The sequence below is a fragment of the Phocoena sinus genome, chromosome 15, assembly GCF_008692025.1.
Source record: "Phocoena sinus isolate mPhoSin1 chromosome 15, mPhoSin1.pri, whole genome shotgun sequence".
NCBI classification, from domain to species: domain Eukaryota; kingdom Metazoa; phylum Chordata; class Mammalia; order Artiodactyla; family Phocoenidae; genus Phocoena; species Phocoena sinus.
This window is the reverse complement of record NC_045777.1, coordinates 42,807,343-42,824,025: the sequence shown is the minus strand read 5'-3', so window position 1 is coordinate 42,824,025 and position 16,683 is coordinate 42,807,343. Positions and strand designations below refer to the sequence as shown.

Here is a 16,683-nt window from a genome sequence, read left to right as displayed (position 1 = left end):
TCAGGCTTCAGGTCTCTTTCTGAGTCACTGGTGGGTTGTGACACTTAGCCACGGTGTCACACATCCTTGTCCCCAGCTTGGAAGTCGGGCGGATGGCAACCTATTCGTTATACCCAGGTCACAAGAGGTGATTAATTGCTCGGGGTTACGATATAAGTAGCTAATGACAGTGGAAAGTGTGTTGATCTTGAGGAGACGTTTCTTAGGCAGGTAGGTAATGTGGGCTCTATTATCCTCTACAGTCTACGCTGTGTATGCAGTCTCTTGCCCCTTAATCTACCTTCCTCATTTTTATTAATCTCCTTTTCTATAAATTAAAGTTCAGACTCCCTTGCCTGGCCCCCAGGGGCACTGAGCTCCTTCTTGGCTCTACGTGTCCCATCACAGCTCTGTCTGCCCTGCGCTCCCGGGCCCCCGCCCCTCCCAGCCAGGTGTCTCGCCGGTCCCTGTGCGCACTGGGTGTTGGGTTTCTGGGGGTCTCTTGGCCTTTGCCTGTGTTGCTCCATCATTTGAGATGCTCCCCTCTCTACGCCTGTGGGATTCCACCATGAAGCTCTCTCTGGTCACTCTTCTCTCCCACTTACCAGATAGAATGATTTTGTTTTCCTCTGGCTTTTGTAAAGGCATTTCGTTCTGCCTTTGTCACCGCATTCATCATAATCGGAATTTGGTGGTCTTAGTTTCTCCCTCTAAACAGGAGCAGAATCTGGGCAGGGACTGTCTCTTGATCATTCTGTGAACCGGCTCCTAGAACTCCGCTTCTCACAGAGCAGGCATACGGTGAAAACTTACTGGATTAAAGTAGTAACAAGAAAAAAACCCAAAACCTTTATATTAGTTTGCTAGTGCTGTCAAAACAAAACTTCACAGACTGGGTGGCTTAAACAGCAGACATTTATTTGCTCACAGTTCTGGAGGCTAGAAGTCAAAGATCAAGGTGTCGGTAGGGTTGCTTTGTCCTGAAGCCTCCCTCTCTCCTTGGCTAGTGGAGGATGCTGCCTGCTCTCTCGGCCCCTCACGTGGCCTTTTCTCTGTGTGCCTGTAGCCCTGGTCGCCCTCTGTGTCCTAATCTCCTCTTCTTATAAGGACATTGGTCAGATTGGATTAGGGCTCAGCCTAATGGCTTCTTTTTAACATAATTACCTCTTTAAAGGCTGTATCTCCAAATGTAGTCACATCCTGAGATCCTGGGGCTTAGGGCTTCAACATGTGAACTTTAGGGGGACACGTTTCAGCCCATAACAACCTTGAACCGCGCAAACCTGATGAGACAGTGGGAAAAGTAACACGGGGTGTTGGGCAGGCAGCGGTCTTGCCCTGGTGATGCTCCTGCCTGTACATTCCGTCCTGTTTGTCTCACTCCTATTTGAAAGGCTTGTACATGACTGTGTATTTTTCATTCTTGGAAGGAATGTGGCTGCATTCCTTTTGATTATAGACCAGTCTTTCATTTGGGTCAGTTAGACCTTTGCTGCTCAGTGTGTGGTTCCTGCACCAGCAGCGTCAGCATCACCTGTGAGCTGGTTGGAAGTGCAAGTTCTCAGGCCCCACTGCAGACTTCCTAAGTCAGAATCTGTATTTTAATAAGATGCCCAGGTGATGGGTCTGCACCTTATGGTTTGAGTGCAGGACCTGAAAAGCTGAGGAAGGAAAGGTGGGGCCGTCTTGGGCTCCTTTTCCCTCATTTCCGTTTTTCCCCTTCTTCTCTGCCCTGTCTGGTGGAGAGCTGACGGGGTGGACTGCCCTTTCCTGAGTGGGACTCACTGTGTGAGGGTTGGAGGGAGAAACCAGACCTTGTCTGCACTGTTTTCCTGCAGAATCCACACGGCCCATCCCTGGTGTGGTGCTGCCTGGTGATGCAGCCCTGGCTTCCAGAAACACCTTCTCCCCTGTCCCTCCTACTAGGGGTGATGCTGGTTTCCTTATCAATTTGCGGGTGGCCTCACCATCCCCGCTGGCTTCCCGGCTCTTCCTTTAGCCAAGTAACCAGTCCCCTGTCTTAAAGCCCCCGGGATGTAAATGCCTGGTATTTCTGTCTGATACCGGAGTCTGCACCCCATCTCCTGCCTGGCACTGCCAGCTGCTCAGAACCTGTGTTAACGGTACTCTTCTTTTTGGTCTGTCTTTCTAGTGTCTTAGACTGCTACCCCAGTGTGTTTTTCATCCTGCTGAATTTGTCTTAAGCTGTGATAACTTTGGGGTCTTGGAACTTAATGTTGTGATAAATCCGGCTTCTGCTAGGCCTGGGGTCCGTGCATTCCCGAAGCCTTTGTGTCGGCTCTCCTTTCCCACGGCTTCAGTGTGGCGCTGACTGCTCAGTGTTTGAAGTGGTTTATAAAGTGGCTACTTAATCCCCCTTAATGTCCCTTTTGGCCTGACTTTTTATGGATCCCGTATGTCTTATTGCTGATGAATTGTTTCAAGTCATGAGGAGTCCCCTGATTCTTTGTCCTCTCACTCTCACTTTCTCTCATCCCATCCCACCCTGTATGCACCTTTTTCGTTTGTCCACTCTGGACATGTTTTGGTTTCTCTGTTCTAGCGTTTTCTAAATGATTAAAATGAAACCCTCAGAGATATGTTACCTGACTTCCAAATAACTCCTTGAACTCTGCACTGCAGGATAAATCACAGCGCGTGTGGACCTCAGGGGGCAGCTCTCCGGCGTCTGACAGGTGGTGCAGCAGAAGGGACCGCGGCTCTGTGCAGGGTCTGTCTAGAGCCTGGCTGCCGTGTGGTGCTTGGAGCCCCGAGACCGCGCTCTGTTGAATCCCCCAGCATTGGTTATTCTGCTCAGTTTTTAATGAATAGGGTCTCTTCCTTACTGAAAACACATCCTTTGATTACTCTAGTGCTTGACTTGCTTTTGTGTTTTCATGGCTCTGCACGGGGTATCCGACTGTGGTTTGGCATGGAGCGGGGGGCTGGGGTGAGGAAGCAGGCTGCCCATAGGCAGAGGCTGTCACTGGAGAGGCTGGTCCTGGAAAAGTGAGTGATTTCTGCAAGTAGAAGTTGAATTAAAGTGTTGGGTTTTTTTCCCCAGACATTAATTAAATGGGTTGTTTTTCTTACGGTAAACAATACTGAGTTGAATTTGGAGGATGGCGCGTATTTGAATCTATGGGATGATGGGATCCTAATGCAAGTGATTTCCTCTTAAACTGTGCCGGTGTTTTACCGTCCCTTCTCTGGGGAGCAGAAGAGGCAGGTTACTACAGGCCCCTGGCAGGAGTGGGTCACACATTGATGGAAGAAATTTTTTTTTTACTTTTTCAGAATGTTTTGACTAATAAGAAATAGAGTAAAATGAAATTGGAATCCTTTACTGGTGTCAGATCTTCTGAGCTCGAATTTCATGGAGAGGCATACTTGAAACCAACTTATTTCTGTTTTATGGTAGAATCAATCAGCTGAACTTTTGTCTCTGGAAGATTATGGCATCCTATAAAACAAGTTTTTCCTGCTGTCTGCAGTTTTCCATTTTGTGGAGGGGACGTGTGTTGGGGAGTGTGTGATGGATTTGGAAGCAGCACTGATACCTGGGGCGGCTGCTCAGCCGGTCAGGTCTGTGGGCCTCTGGGCTCCTGCTGCCCAGGGTACTGGGTACTCTGGTTTCTAGGTAACTTACAGACAAAGTGATGGAGAGGTGACACTTTTTGTGGCCTGTGTCTCCTTTAGAATCAGTTAATCTTAACCTCTTCTTGGTACAAGAATTGAACCTGCGGGTAGCTCGAGGATAGAATTCTATTTATGGACATTGATTTGCTCAGATTTTGGATTAAGGAGGAGATGTCTCCTCCTTAGTGACCCAGCCATGGGGCACCTTCCTTATTAGCAACCATTTGGGCATTTGATGGTTCAAAATTCTGACCTAAGACAGTCACGCATACTGTTTCTAGCTTTATGAGAAATTTTTTGTCTCCCTGCTTTCTTTAATGCTCGGACTAATGTGAATGACTCCGTGTCTGTCTGAACAGAAGTCACCGTCAGTACCCCCATGTGCAAAGCCCTTTGTCTGTTTGTCATGCATTCACACATACTGTCTCGTTGGCTGGTTCTTGATCTGAAGCACTAGGAAGAAGATGTTATCGTACTTGATATAGTATGCAGTTGTTAATTTGTTGACCTCTCATTAAAGTTAGACTGTGGCAGTTAATTTCCATCAGACTCTGTGTTTTCTTCCTCTTTGTAAAGTTCTGCTCTTGCAGCTGTTTTTTAAGATGAAAGTCGAAATAATAACATTCGTTGTTCTCTGAAACTGGGGTTTGATAATTAATAGGGGAGATGACTGTCGGCACTACGGCACTGGAGGTCGATGGAGAACGTGGCCGGGTCAGAGGCTAAGCGAGCTGTTCCCAGAACCAGCTCTGATGCTGTTAATAACGCCAAGCCTACCTTATTTTCCATGGCAGTTTTCGTCTTGAACGAGCTGCTCATAAATAAAGGTATTGCAAGTATAGGTTGGTTCTTACTTTTGAATAGCGTTTCTGGAGCAGTAAGGCTCAGAAATAAGTCAAATGCGCCCCGTTAAATGTTGGAACCGTGCGATAAATTATTTTGAATTCATATGGGATTTTCCTTCTGATCTTGTGAGTTGTATACGCTGACAGGCTCCTACTGCATATTTGTTGCCACGGCCAGGGAGAAGAAGATTGCCTGGTCATATGGAAGTATGCTTTATGTGCACCTGAACTCACTGCGGGTGCTAGACTGTAGGAACTTGGGTTCGTTGTCAAGAAAGCTTAAAAAGCGACCATTTCATGGTGCAATCAGTTTATTGTTCACGTCCCCCAGGAACATACTTAACTCACCTTGGAGCAGTCCTGAGAGTCGTGAGTTCGGAGAGGAGTGGGTGGAGGTAGGGAGAGCTGGGAGCGAGGCGCTCGTCCTTTGCCCGCCTGGTCTGATGACTTGTGTCTGTGTGTATTCTGACCGACACGACATACACAGTACGTCTGTGCATATTCGGTCCCTTTCTGTGTCTCAGAACCTCACTGTAAGACGCAGATGGTAATGGTACCTGTCCTATGAGGTGAGATCAGTGTCCGTAGTCCGTGTTGTAAGCATTATAGTAATGTTAGCCCGTTTTTCCTTTTTCTTTCTTATTGAGATGTTATTGACACCTAACATTATATTAGTTTCAGGTGTACAGCATAACGGTTCACTATTTGTATATTTTGTGACGTGATCACCACAATAAGTCTGGTTAACATTCTTTAGCATAATTACATTTTTTTTCTTGTGATGAGAACTTTTAAGATCTACTGTCGTAGCAACATTCAAATAATGCAATAAGTATTATTAACTATAGTCACCGTACTGTATAGTGCATCCTCAGGACTTTATTTTGTAACTGGAAGTCTGTACCTTTTGACCACATTCACCCATTTCATTTCATACACTGTCCCCTCTGGCAACCACCAAACCACCAATCTGTTCTCTGTATCTGTGAGCTCAGGTTTTTTTAGATTTAACATACAATTGACCATTTTTCTTACTTGTTTCATTTTCTCCAAATCCATCCTCTTACATGTGAAACTGGATTGACAGTAATATATGTCTTCTCAATTGGTCAGAAAAGCCAGAACTTGTGTATATGCAAACTTTTAAAAGTATAGTTTTATGCAGCTACAGCAGGGCATTACTCATAAGACATTTTATCATGTGGTATTTTATGTTTGTTAATTTTGAATAACAGAAAACCCAATTCCAAACTGGCTTAAATGGTAGAAGAGGAGTGGTCAGGCGGTAGGGTAGAAATTAGGCATGGTTTGACCAGGGCACTGGCTCTGGTTCTCTGGGACTGTTCTTGGTTTTGCCTTTTTGGTGTAATGACTTCATCTTCAGGCTCTCAGAATGGCCAAGTGAGAGCAGCAATTATAGCTTTATATTTACCCATCACACCATCTAGTTTCAGAGTCTGGGTTTCAGAGTCTCCAGCAAAGTTCTGAGCTTTGCACTTATTGGTTGATGCATTTGTGAACCAATCCCTGGGGCCTGGTGCTGACTGGCTTAGGCCTGGGTTATCTCCACTAATCACCTTGATAAGAGAATAGATTATGCTGATTGCTTGAGACAACCACCTTTGAGCTGGACTGAGGTCAGGCCCATTCACTGCAGCTGCTGTGCACCGTGGGGTGGGCTGGGGGCAGGCGAATCTTGGTGACACCATCCGCGTTTTCTGCTGGACGTAGAACCTGGTCACTTACTGTAATGTGGAATATATTAAAGGCAAACAGAAGATGCAACTTAGTTGAAGTGTTCTTTTATTTCTTAGGAGAAAATATTTTCAAACACTTCCTTTATGACTCCGAAGTCCTGTATCCAAGTGGAAGACTATGTGAAAGGGCCCCTGAGTATCTGTACCATGGTGGGAACATTCCATACAGGAGAAATCGCTCTTCTCTGGTGTTAGAATTGAAGGATGGCACACAATGAATTCCACATATTTAAACACATTTCTCTTCCCTTTTTCAGGTTGATTATGTGATTTAAAATGAGCTCTGAATGAGCGTCTGTTCTCTTCTTCAGCTTTTCGTATGTGGCTTTGAATTTGGCTTAATTTCCCGTTGACCCCTTTAGCCTGATGCTTCCCAGCCCAGTCTACCTAGCAACAGTTGCTATGAGTGGCGAGTTGGCACTGCCCTCCATTTGTAGCACAACAGCAGGTTTTAGGAGATTACTGTTCCTTAGCATCCGGGTTGATTTTGCCTTTGCGTCATTGAAGGATGATCATCGTTTCTCTTAACTCCAGGCAGTAGAGCTCCAAGTCTCTTAGCAAAAGTGGTGGTTTTAAGAAGTATGTATCTGTAAGACAGGACCATTAGCAATGGGCAGCAACTGAAAAGCAAATATGGAGCTAGGTTGCATGTGAATATTTATTATCAGGATGTTCTGATACTTGCAAGGGGGGGGATGGTCATAGATTTCTACTGTCTTATGTAATACTTTGTAGCGCCAGCTTTACCAGATAAAAACAGCCTTCCTGAGCAAGTCATCTGTGTGTAAGAGGAGTGGTTTCCAAACAGCTGTGATTTCTCCTTGAAAGAATCTAACAACACAGATATCACCAAAGATGCTCATTTTCTTCTAGATCCAGTCTACTCTATACTAATGAATTATATTTAAGCCTTTCTTGTCCTTGCTATTAAAGTAAAAATTACACTGGCATTTCCAGCAGATTGGGGGACTGAAATGAAGCAACAGAACTTGCTATGATCTTTCAGTTGCTAAGTCCAGTTTCTCATCCAAAGCAACCTAAATACCAGTTATTCTGCACGTCATGCAAGTTGATTTTCCATACGGAAGTGGTTTCCACTCAGAATACCTTGCGGGCCTTTTTAAAAGACCATCTTCTGGGCTCTGCAGTGTCGTGGAAGGAGAGATGTTGGGGATGGTACCCCCAAATCTCTATTTCTAAACAAGTGCCCTGAGCCTCACAGGAGTTGCGACCCACAGGCCTAGGCGTGTGGAAGATTATCCCCTGAAGCACATCTCGACACGTGTATCGCATGGGTGAGGGCTCCCAGGAAAAAATGGCACACGTGAGTTCTTGCAGGGCTTTGTAGTCCCCAAATTGCACACTCATATGGAGACACTGGGGGATGCTATTTGAACATAAATTTCAGCTGAACAGATTATTTGTTGTTAAATAGGGTGGTTTGTTCACAGGACCTTTTAAAAAGCTATTTGCGTTTATTTTTTTAAATTGAGGCTCAGCATACACAAAGTGTGCACATTTGAAGTGTGCAGCTTGGTGAACTTGTAAAAGAGCACACGTCTGAAGTGTCCAGCTCATGAGTTGTCATCTGTGTGTGCACCCCTGTAACCCACACCCAGGCTGAGATACAGAATATTTCCTACTCCCCAGAGGTTCCCTCTTGTCCCTCCCTAGTCAGTTACTTCCTGTCCTCCTCTCCCAGAGATGTTCTGACAACTGTTACGTAGACGAGTTTCGCCTTCCTGAGTTCCTGCAGTATGTCCTATGTTCGTTTCTGGCTTCTTCTGTGCAGCCTGTTGTCTTTAAGATTCATCCTTGCCGTGTTTAGCAGTAGTTTCCTCTTTATTATGGGACTATACCATGTTCTTTTTATCCATTCTCCTGCTGGTTAGCTCCATTTGGGTTCGTATCTCCAATCTTTTGGTTATTATGAATAGCGCTTCTAGGAACATACTGGAACATGTTTTGTTGGATGTGTGCATTCACTGGGCCCCCTGCCCCAGTGGATCAGGTCTGGACTCAGCAGAAGCACCTTTCTCCCCGCCCACCCTCCTCCTGCCCCCAATCCACAAACAGCAGATGTTTGCCTTTAGTCTGTGTGGGTACCTCACGTAATGTTTGTTTTTTCTGTTGTCATCTGGATCTGGTCTAACTGGGTAGGTAACACAAATTCTGATTTCTGTAGATTTTTAGAATGACAATTTTGAAGGTCTTCAGTGAGCTGAATACATTCTTTGCGGGTTTTTTTCCCTGCTAGTCCTCTTTTCTCACAGCTAGGTATTTAATGGTTTGTTTTCTGTAAATCTGTTGTAGTATGTCTGGTTTTCCTTTGCCAGACTCTGAGGTAGAGACATGTTTAAATTGTTTTTGGACCCCCTCAAACTGCCTTGCATTTAATAATTAATATTGATAATATTGATAGGGCTAATAGTGGGTAATATTAAATGCACTCTTCCTGTGTGCCAGGCATTGTTCTAAGCCAGCACTGTTTAATAGAAATATAGTGCAAGCCACATATGGGAATTCACATTTTCTAATAGCCACATTTAAAAAGAAACAGTTGAAATTAATTTTAACAGTACATTTTATTTAACCCATTATATGAAAAATTTACGATTTTGACAGATAATCAATATAAAAATTATTGGCGAGGAACATAATTTTTTAAAATCTTTGACGTGGCGTGACGTTTACATTTACAGTGCCTCTCAATTCAGTGCTAAATTTGCTTCGGATACAATTGATCTGTATTTTGATTTTGTTAAATTTACGGTTGCAAAGTAGATTCTCACTGCAGTGTATGTTCCAAACATGTGTAAAAGTTTTCCAGTCACTTAATTGAGTGCAGTTTAAAATTTAAACGAACGAGTTGTTAGCCACCTCTCAAGTGTTAGATAGCCACACACACGCACAGTTTTAAGTGTCATTCTGCTCACCAGCCTTATGCAGGGGGAATATATATATTTTCACTTTATAGACAAGGAAACTGAGGCCCAGAGGGCACTCAGTTAAGGAAGGAATGGGTGAGGTCAGAATTTGAACCCTGTCTCAAAGTTCGCTTGTGTCCCCACTATGCTGTCTAGTTCTTAATTGTTCCAAACTGACCTCACTTTTTTTCATGTTCTAATTCATTGGCTTTTTTTTTTTTTGTCTTTCTCTGACCGTTGTCTTTTTGGCTTTTTCACGTGTTAAAGATTGATGGAAAAAAGTTGTCTGAAAAAGTGAGCCTGAATTTGCCGTGAATTTGGTTGTTCATCGGTGTTTTAAAAACCAGCATGGCTGGTGGCCACCGTTGAAGCACCGTCTGCTCTGTTATCTCTATAAATGTCAAGACACGATTCGCTTTCTCTAAAGTAAACGCTCAGGTTTCCTTCTGCATTTTGTAGCGCTCTTTCTTTAATCACGACTCTGATGTGTTTTATTTCCACCAAGGTTGTGCGTAGTCGTTTCTTCTGCCTTGGCTCGTTTCTAGCCTTTTCCTTAAGCCAAGAGTCATGGTTATTTCCCTGGGTATAATTTTTTTTCCCTGATGTGTTATTAGCTTTGTTCTTATATTAATGATTTCTCTGAGCATATTTCAGGTTCTTTTTTTTTTTTTTTTGAACTGTATCCAACCGGCTGTGTGTTCCTGTCTACCTTTGTAGGTAATATTTTACTTCATATGAGACTGGCTTTTATACAGTTATTCTATTGCCCTCTACTACAATGATGGTTGTTTATAAAACAGAGATCTGAACTGTGCTCTTTGGCGAGGAAAAGTGGTCCAGATGTGCAAAGTGTTATTTTTTTGAGTGCTACATACAAGGAAAGGAGGTGCAGTTCTGGTTTTGCTGTATTTCATCCACAGTCAGTGTGCCATGTTCCCAGTTTCTCCAAGATTGCCTTCTCCTCCCCTTTTTTTGAGGTTCCCCTTCTCCTGTCTGTGGATGTCCTGTGCACCTGTCACCTTTCACTGCTTATCTCGTTTGAATGAAATGGATAAAAGCTGTGTCCTTTCTTGAGTTCTTACCCATTCTGAGTGGTTGCACAATTCATTCTTTTGAAATATATTGACTATTTTATAATTAGGTAAGTTGTCTTAACTGAGGTGACGCGGCTTTTACACTTGGATTTATCCCTAACTAGTTGTGTGACTTTGACCGAATTATTCTCTCTCTCTCTCTGTGTGTCTCAGTTTTTTCAGTCATGACCAGGTGGGCTGGTGAGGTGAGCTCTCAGATTTCCTTCTGTTTGAGAAGGTTGTGGGTTCTTTCTCAGGAGGCTGCATGGATTATCCCTGTGGGTCCCCTGTCTTGGGCTTGGGTCCCAGATGGCTTCCTTTTGGTCCCCTGCTGCAGGACTTCTTTTGTTTTGGACCACTCTTCCTTTGTGAACGTGCCCTGAGAGCTGTTCTCAGTTCGGGCATTTATGTATCACATACGTATGGCACGTTACACACATCGTTTGTCCTGCTTGATGGATTTTCATAAACTGAATGCACCCACATGCCCCATGTCTGGGGGAAGAAACAGAACGTTATCAGCCCCTGGGTGTCCCCGCTGTGCCCCCTTCTCGTCATTCCTCCCTCCAAGGAAGATGTCTGGCTTGACTCTAAAAGCATAGCTTGGTTTATCCTGCTTTCAAACTTTATACATATGGAACCATACAGAACGTATTTTTTAGGTGACTGGCTTCATTTGTTCTGCACTGTGTTTGTGAGATCCGTCTGTGTTTTTTGCAAAGTTGTGTTTATTTTCATTGTTGCATAGTATTATATAATGTGGCTGTATCACAGTTTATTCATTCTACTCTTTGAATTTGGGTTGTTTCCTGGTTTGGGCTGTTAGAAATAGTGCTTCTGTGAACCTTCCTGTATGTACTGTGAGCGAATGTACATGTTTCTGATGGGTGTATGCCTAGAAGAATTACTGGGTCAATAGGGCGGGTGTCCGCTCCTCTTTAGTAGGTACTGAAAATAGTTTTCCAAAGTCGTACCATTCGCATTCCCACCTGCCACGTGTGAGGGTTCCATCTCCTCCCCAACATTTGCTGTTTTCTGTCCTTTTTTTTTTTGCCATTTTTGTTGGGTGTGCAGTGGTGTCACATCGTGGTTCTGTTTTGAATTTCCTGATGGTACAAAAAACAAACCTTATTACCATTATTTTTAATTAGCCTCTTTCCCAAATGACTTCTCCTTGGACGTTGTCATCAAGTGAGTTGTCCCGTGTTTCCTCTCCTCTGTCACTGGGCGCTGCTCCAGCCTTCTCCAGCTCCCCTCACGTTGTCTGTGCGTAGACTTCCTCCCCACAACCCTATCCTGGAGAGCTGTCACTCACTCTTCCTGGAGAGCCGTCACTCACTCGTCCTGGAGACCCGTCACTCTCTCTTCCTGGACAGCTGTCACTCATTCGTCCTGGAGAGCCGTCACACTCATCCTGGAGAGCTGTCACTCAGACACCAGCTCATCACAAATGCTGTGGGGCGGGGTGGGAGGGGGTCCCTCCTGAGATACTTGGGGGATACCAGTGCAGTGATCAGAAATAGACCCAAACCTGGTGGGTCTTTAGGGTTCAACTCCCCTCATTTCCTGTCTTTGTGGAGTTTGACTACTCCTTCTCCTGGTCTCCTCACCCCTGAGGTCTCTTTTCAGCTCTTCTATGACAGAGCTGTTACTTTTATCTAGGTCAGCATCCTTTCTGCACAGTTAGAGAGTAATAACCATAATTGTAGTAGGAAAACTCCAGGCAGATTTTAAATTTCTTAGATCTCCTTCCTCATCTTAGAAAGTCTTTTCGATAAACATTCCCTGTAAACTAAACAAAGACCTCGACTGGGGGACGGGGAAGGGGAGGGAACCGCCCAGATGCGCATCATTCAGGGCCCCTCAGGACTGGAGGGACTCGTGAGAGCTGGAGCCCAGAAATCTGGGGGTGGATAAGACACGGTGTCTCCTCCGATTTCTGTAAGCACCCCTTGCTCCATCCTGCGACCAAATACCTCAGCTAGCCCCTCCGCGCACTCTTTACACTCCAGACTCAGCGGGGATGGACCTCGGCAGCTGCCGCTCCCCACCCTGCAGGAGAAGCTCAGAGGTCCTGTCCCCCTTTCCTCTGAGGGACTCTTTTTGGTGACCACAGAAGGATTTGAGCACTCAGGACAAAGCTAGCAGAGGAGCTCTGGACTATGGCTGGAGGTCAACAGCCCCTACAGGTGGTGCCCAGGGTGATCTACTGATAATGAGCGGGTGTTTTCCAGTTGCTGGGCTCCGATGCCTGTCTAGGGACAGCGGGATGGCTGCGCAGGGCATGCCACATGCTTCCTCCTGACCTTTGACTTTGACGAGACAATCATGGACGAAAACAGCGACAATTCCATCGTGCGCGCTGCGCTGGGCCAGCGGCTGCCTGAGGGCCTGCGCGCCACCTACCGCGAGGGCTTCTACAGCTAGTACATGCAGCGCGTCTTCCAGTACCTTGGCGAGCAGGGCGTGCGGCCGCGGGACCTGCGTGCCATCTACGAGGCCATCCCCTTGTCGCCCGGCATGGGCGAGCTGCTGTAGTTTGTGGCCAGGCAAGGTGCCAGCTTTGAGGTCATTCTCATCTCAGACGCCAGCACTTTTGGCGTGGAGAGGGCTGGCGTGCCACCACGGCCTGTTCTGCCACATCTTCAGCAGCCCGTCGGGGCCCGATGCTCGGGGGCTGCTCCACGCGCACAGCTGCGCTCACTGCCCCGCCAACATGTGCAAGCACAGGGTGCTCAGCGACTACCTGTGCGAGCCGGCCCACGACGGCATGCACTTCGAGTGCCTTTTCTACGTGGGCGACGGTGCCAACGACTTCTGCCCCATGGGGCTGTTGGCAGGAGGCCACGTGGCCTTCCTGCGCCACGGCTACCCCATGCCCCACGTTATCCAGGAGGCGCAGAAGGCCGAGGCCAGCTCCTTCCGCGCCAGGGTGGTGCCCTGGGAAACCGCCACCAAAGTGCGCCTCCGTCTACAACAGGTGCTGAAGATGTGCCGAGGACGTGGCCTGCAGGGGGCACCCTGGCGGGGAGGGGGTAAAGGTGGGTGGGGGTCGGGAAAGACAATCCTAGCTTTATTACCCCCTTTCCCTTTCGCTTTGGTTGGACCCTCCGGGGATTTCTGGAATCCTAGGTTCATCCACTTGCGGGGACAGGAAGAGGGAGTTTGGAGCTGTCCCCATCTATGCAGTTAACCCAGGTCGGCAGCTGCCTTCCCCTGTTCCACTGCAAGCAGATTCCGGAGTCTGTCCACACCCGGGTGGTGCGCATACCTGAACAGGTGGCAGTGCTTCCAAAAACCTTGTCCTTGCAGCTGGGAGGAAGGGGTTCCCCGGCAGGGTAGAGAAGGAACATCTCCTGCTGCGTTGGGTTAACTGTTGCCTTGGGCTGCATGGCCTCTCTCCCCCAGTCTTCTGTCAAGGGGACCCGGGTCCCGAAATCTCCACCCCCCCCTTCCCCCACACCAAACTCCCTGCGGAGGGAAGCGGCGCTCTCTGCCCACGGTCCCAGGCCTAGATCTTGCTTTACCTGCTGTGACCCTACACTGCGCTCCTTGCCTCCCTTCCCCCACCCTGCCCCACCCTGTCAGCATCCCCACAGGAAAAAAAGCCAGAGGGAACAGACACCTCCTGGGGTGGAATGATGTAGCGCACTGTCCGGGGCTCGCGTCTGGCCAGCCAGGGACCTCACAGAGCCCGAAGATGTCTCCTCGCACCCCAGCCTCATCTATGCAGCAAGAACCAGGGACTTAACCAAAGTTTCCCCGCCGACTGGGCCCTCCGAGTCCCCCTCCTCCCGTATGCAACAGAAAGCCATGATGTTTCAAAGCAGAGCCAGTGGAAATACAAGGCCCTCCTGCCTCTTGGTGTTTCAGAGCTATAAAGGAGGTGAAGGGGGAGAAAATTTAAAAAACCCAAAAAACCTAAACTTATTCTGGTAGCAAAAATTCACTTGGTCAGAATGTGAATATCCGGGTTCAGTGACAAAAGCCCACTTAAATTGCGTGATTTCTGAAAAATCTTAAAAGGCTTCAGGCAATCCTTATGGTTTAGAAAGTACAAGGTCCTAGTGAATGTCGTTTAATGTCTTTGATCAAGTTCAGGGGCCATCATCTAAACATCCTAGAGATCTTTGTATACTCCACACTGATTTCAATGACAAATCTCCTTTGTTGAGTCTTAGTACTGAGTTCCTCAAAGTGCTGTGTCATTCTGTGTGGTTTAATTTTAAAAAACACTCAAAGAGATCTTAAAGGTCATCTTGTTCACAGAACACAGAATGTTAGAACAAGGGGCTCAGGAAGGAATTTAGGTGAAACTCTTCCCTCATCCTACAGAAGAAAAACTTCTTTTCTTAAATGAGGAAATTGAAGCCAAGAGAAATTGAGTTGGTCTTTAAGTTCTAGAGGTAGAACCAGGGCTCGATCCTGTTTTTTCCTCCTAATCCAGTGCTCTTTAATTATATCTTACTCATCTTATAAAATGGTTTCCAAATGCCTAGATCTTAATTACAGAATGGTGCTTTACTTTGATAAAGAGAATGTGTCTGGCCCGCATCTTTTAGAATATAATTTTAATATGTAAAATCTGGAGACAAGATTTAGCGCATGGCATATTTAAATCAGCAAACCATCCTATAATGGGTTTCATCTGTATTTAAATTATTTTCCTTCAGAGATTTTTGAAGTTGGTTTTGAATAAATGGTTTGTATTTATTGTTATATTAAGCCAGAGTTCTTTTTGGTTAAATTTAAAAGGAGTCTTTTAATGTCTGCAGAATCTCCTTACATACTAGTCTAATATTGGTAAATAAAGCTACATTTGCATTTAAAACAAAAAAATTGGAGAACAGAGGGATTTCTTCCCCTCAAACAGTTGTATCTTCTCAATGGGTTAACCTTATGAGATATTTTAAATTTGGAGTTACAAGACAGTTGACAACTGGCGATTCCAGTTGTGGAAAAAACCATATGTTTTTGAGTTATGCATATTCTGATTTTATAGTATGCGGTTAATGTGATAATTGGAAGGAATATTGTGCTCCAGGATGCACTTCAGTTTCTCAGCACTAGATGTCACTGGAGATGGAAGAACCAGCCCTCCTCCCATCTTTTAATTCCAGGGTCCTTGGTAGTGAATTCGTCTGAAAGGACTTGGCAGGTATTGCTAAGTGTACTGGGGCCTGGGTACTGATTTCTGGATACTGAATCTGTGAGAGGTAAATGGTGAAGAATTCAGTAGAAGAAACGTCTTCTTGCAGCCACCTTGAGAATTGATGTTGAAAGATGTAAATATGTCCCCTCACGTTTTTGGAGGTTCTTTTCTCATTAAAAAAAAAAAATAATTAATTGATTTTATTTTTTTATTTTTGGCTGCATTAGGTCTTCGTTGCTTGCAGGGGCTTTCTCTGGTTGCGGTGAGCTGGGGCTACTCTTCGTTGCAGTGCGTGGGCTTCTCATTATGGTGGCTTCTCTTGCTGCAAAGCATGGGCCCTAAGCGTGCGGGCTTCAGTAGTTGTGGCACGTGGGCTCAGTAGTTGTGGCTTGTGGGCTCTAGAGCGCAGGCTCAGTAGTTGTGGCTCACGGGCTTAGTTGCTCCGCAGCATGTGGGATCTTCCCAGATCAGGGCTCGAACCCGTGTCCCCTGCATTGGCAGGCGGATTCCTAACCACTGAGCCACCAGGGAAGTCCTCTTTTCTCAGTTTTTAAAATACTTTTTTCCAAAGTTGCCTCAAATACCTGGGTAATATCTTACAGGTAAAAGATTTTTCTTAATCTGGGTGTTAGGTGGTCATTTTGATTAGCTTGCATTAGAAAGTGTTGTCACTTATTTGTATTTATTTATTTGTTTGCTTATATTTGCCCCTTAAAAGACTTTTCTTCTTTTACCTCGAGTTTTCCTGATTTTCAGCTCTAGAAATTCTTAAGAAAATGAAAATCTACAACTCCTTGCTTCTCTTTTTATCATCAGTTGTACATTTGATCATATTTACTCTAGGAAAGTAACCTTGACCCTTGGTATAGTGGACACAGCTTTCTCTTCCTTGGTTTCTGCTGGTTTGTGGACCCAAGAACCTTGACAGATAATCAGAATGAATTTTCTCCCAGCTCATTCCTTATTTTTGTAGAAACAGGGAGAAGGAGGCATTGCCGTCCTTAGTGGCTGAGAGACAGCAGAGAATAACAGTTAAGGACTTGAACTCTGGAACCCGACTGCGTGGAATCCAGTGCCAGCCCGGCCAGTTGCTGGCTGTGTGACCTTGGGCAACTTCCTCAGCCTCGCAGTGCTTCAGCTTCCTCGTCTGGGAAAGGGAGATAACAGTACCTGTCTCATCGGGTTGTTAAGAGGATTAAATGAGGTTTTTGTGAAGGCATCGAAAGCAGTGCTTGGCAAATAATGTTCTTAGGGCTTGTTAAATAAAGAACTTTAGTTTCAGACACTCTGTGGGCACTTTTATAAATGCTA

General features: G+C 45.7%; 1 protein-coding gene and 1 pseudogene across 1 annotated transcript in view; both read left to right on the top strand.

Annotated features, from left to right (window-relative positions):
- The window catches only part of LOC116740472 (kinesin-like protein KIF16B), a 292,307-nt gene that overhangs the window by 68,584 nt on the left and 207,040 nt on the right, over positions 1-16,683 (top strand). The gene's annotated exons all lie outside the window — the stretch shown is intronic.
- LOC116739782 overlaps positions 12,436-16,683 on the top strand; it is a 48,945-nt pseudogene continuing 44,697 nt past the window's right edge.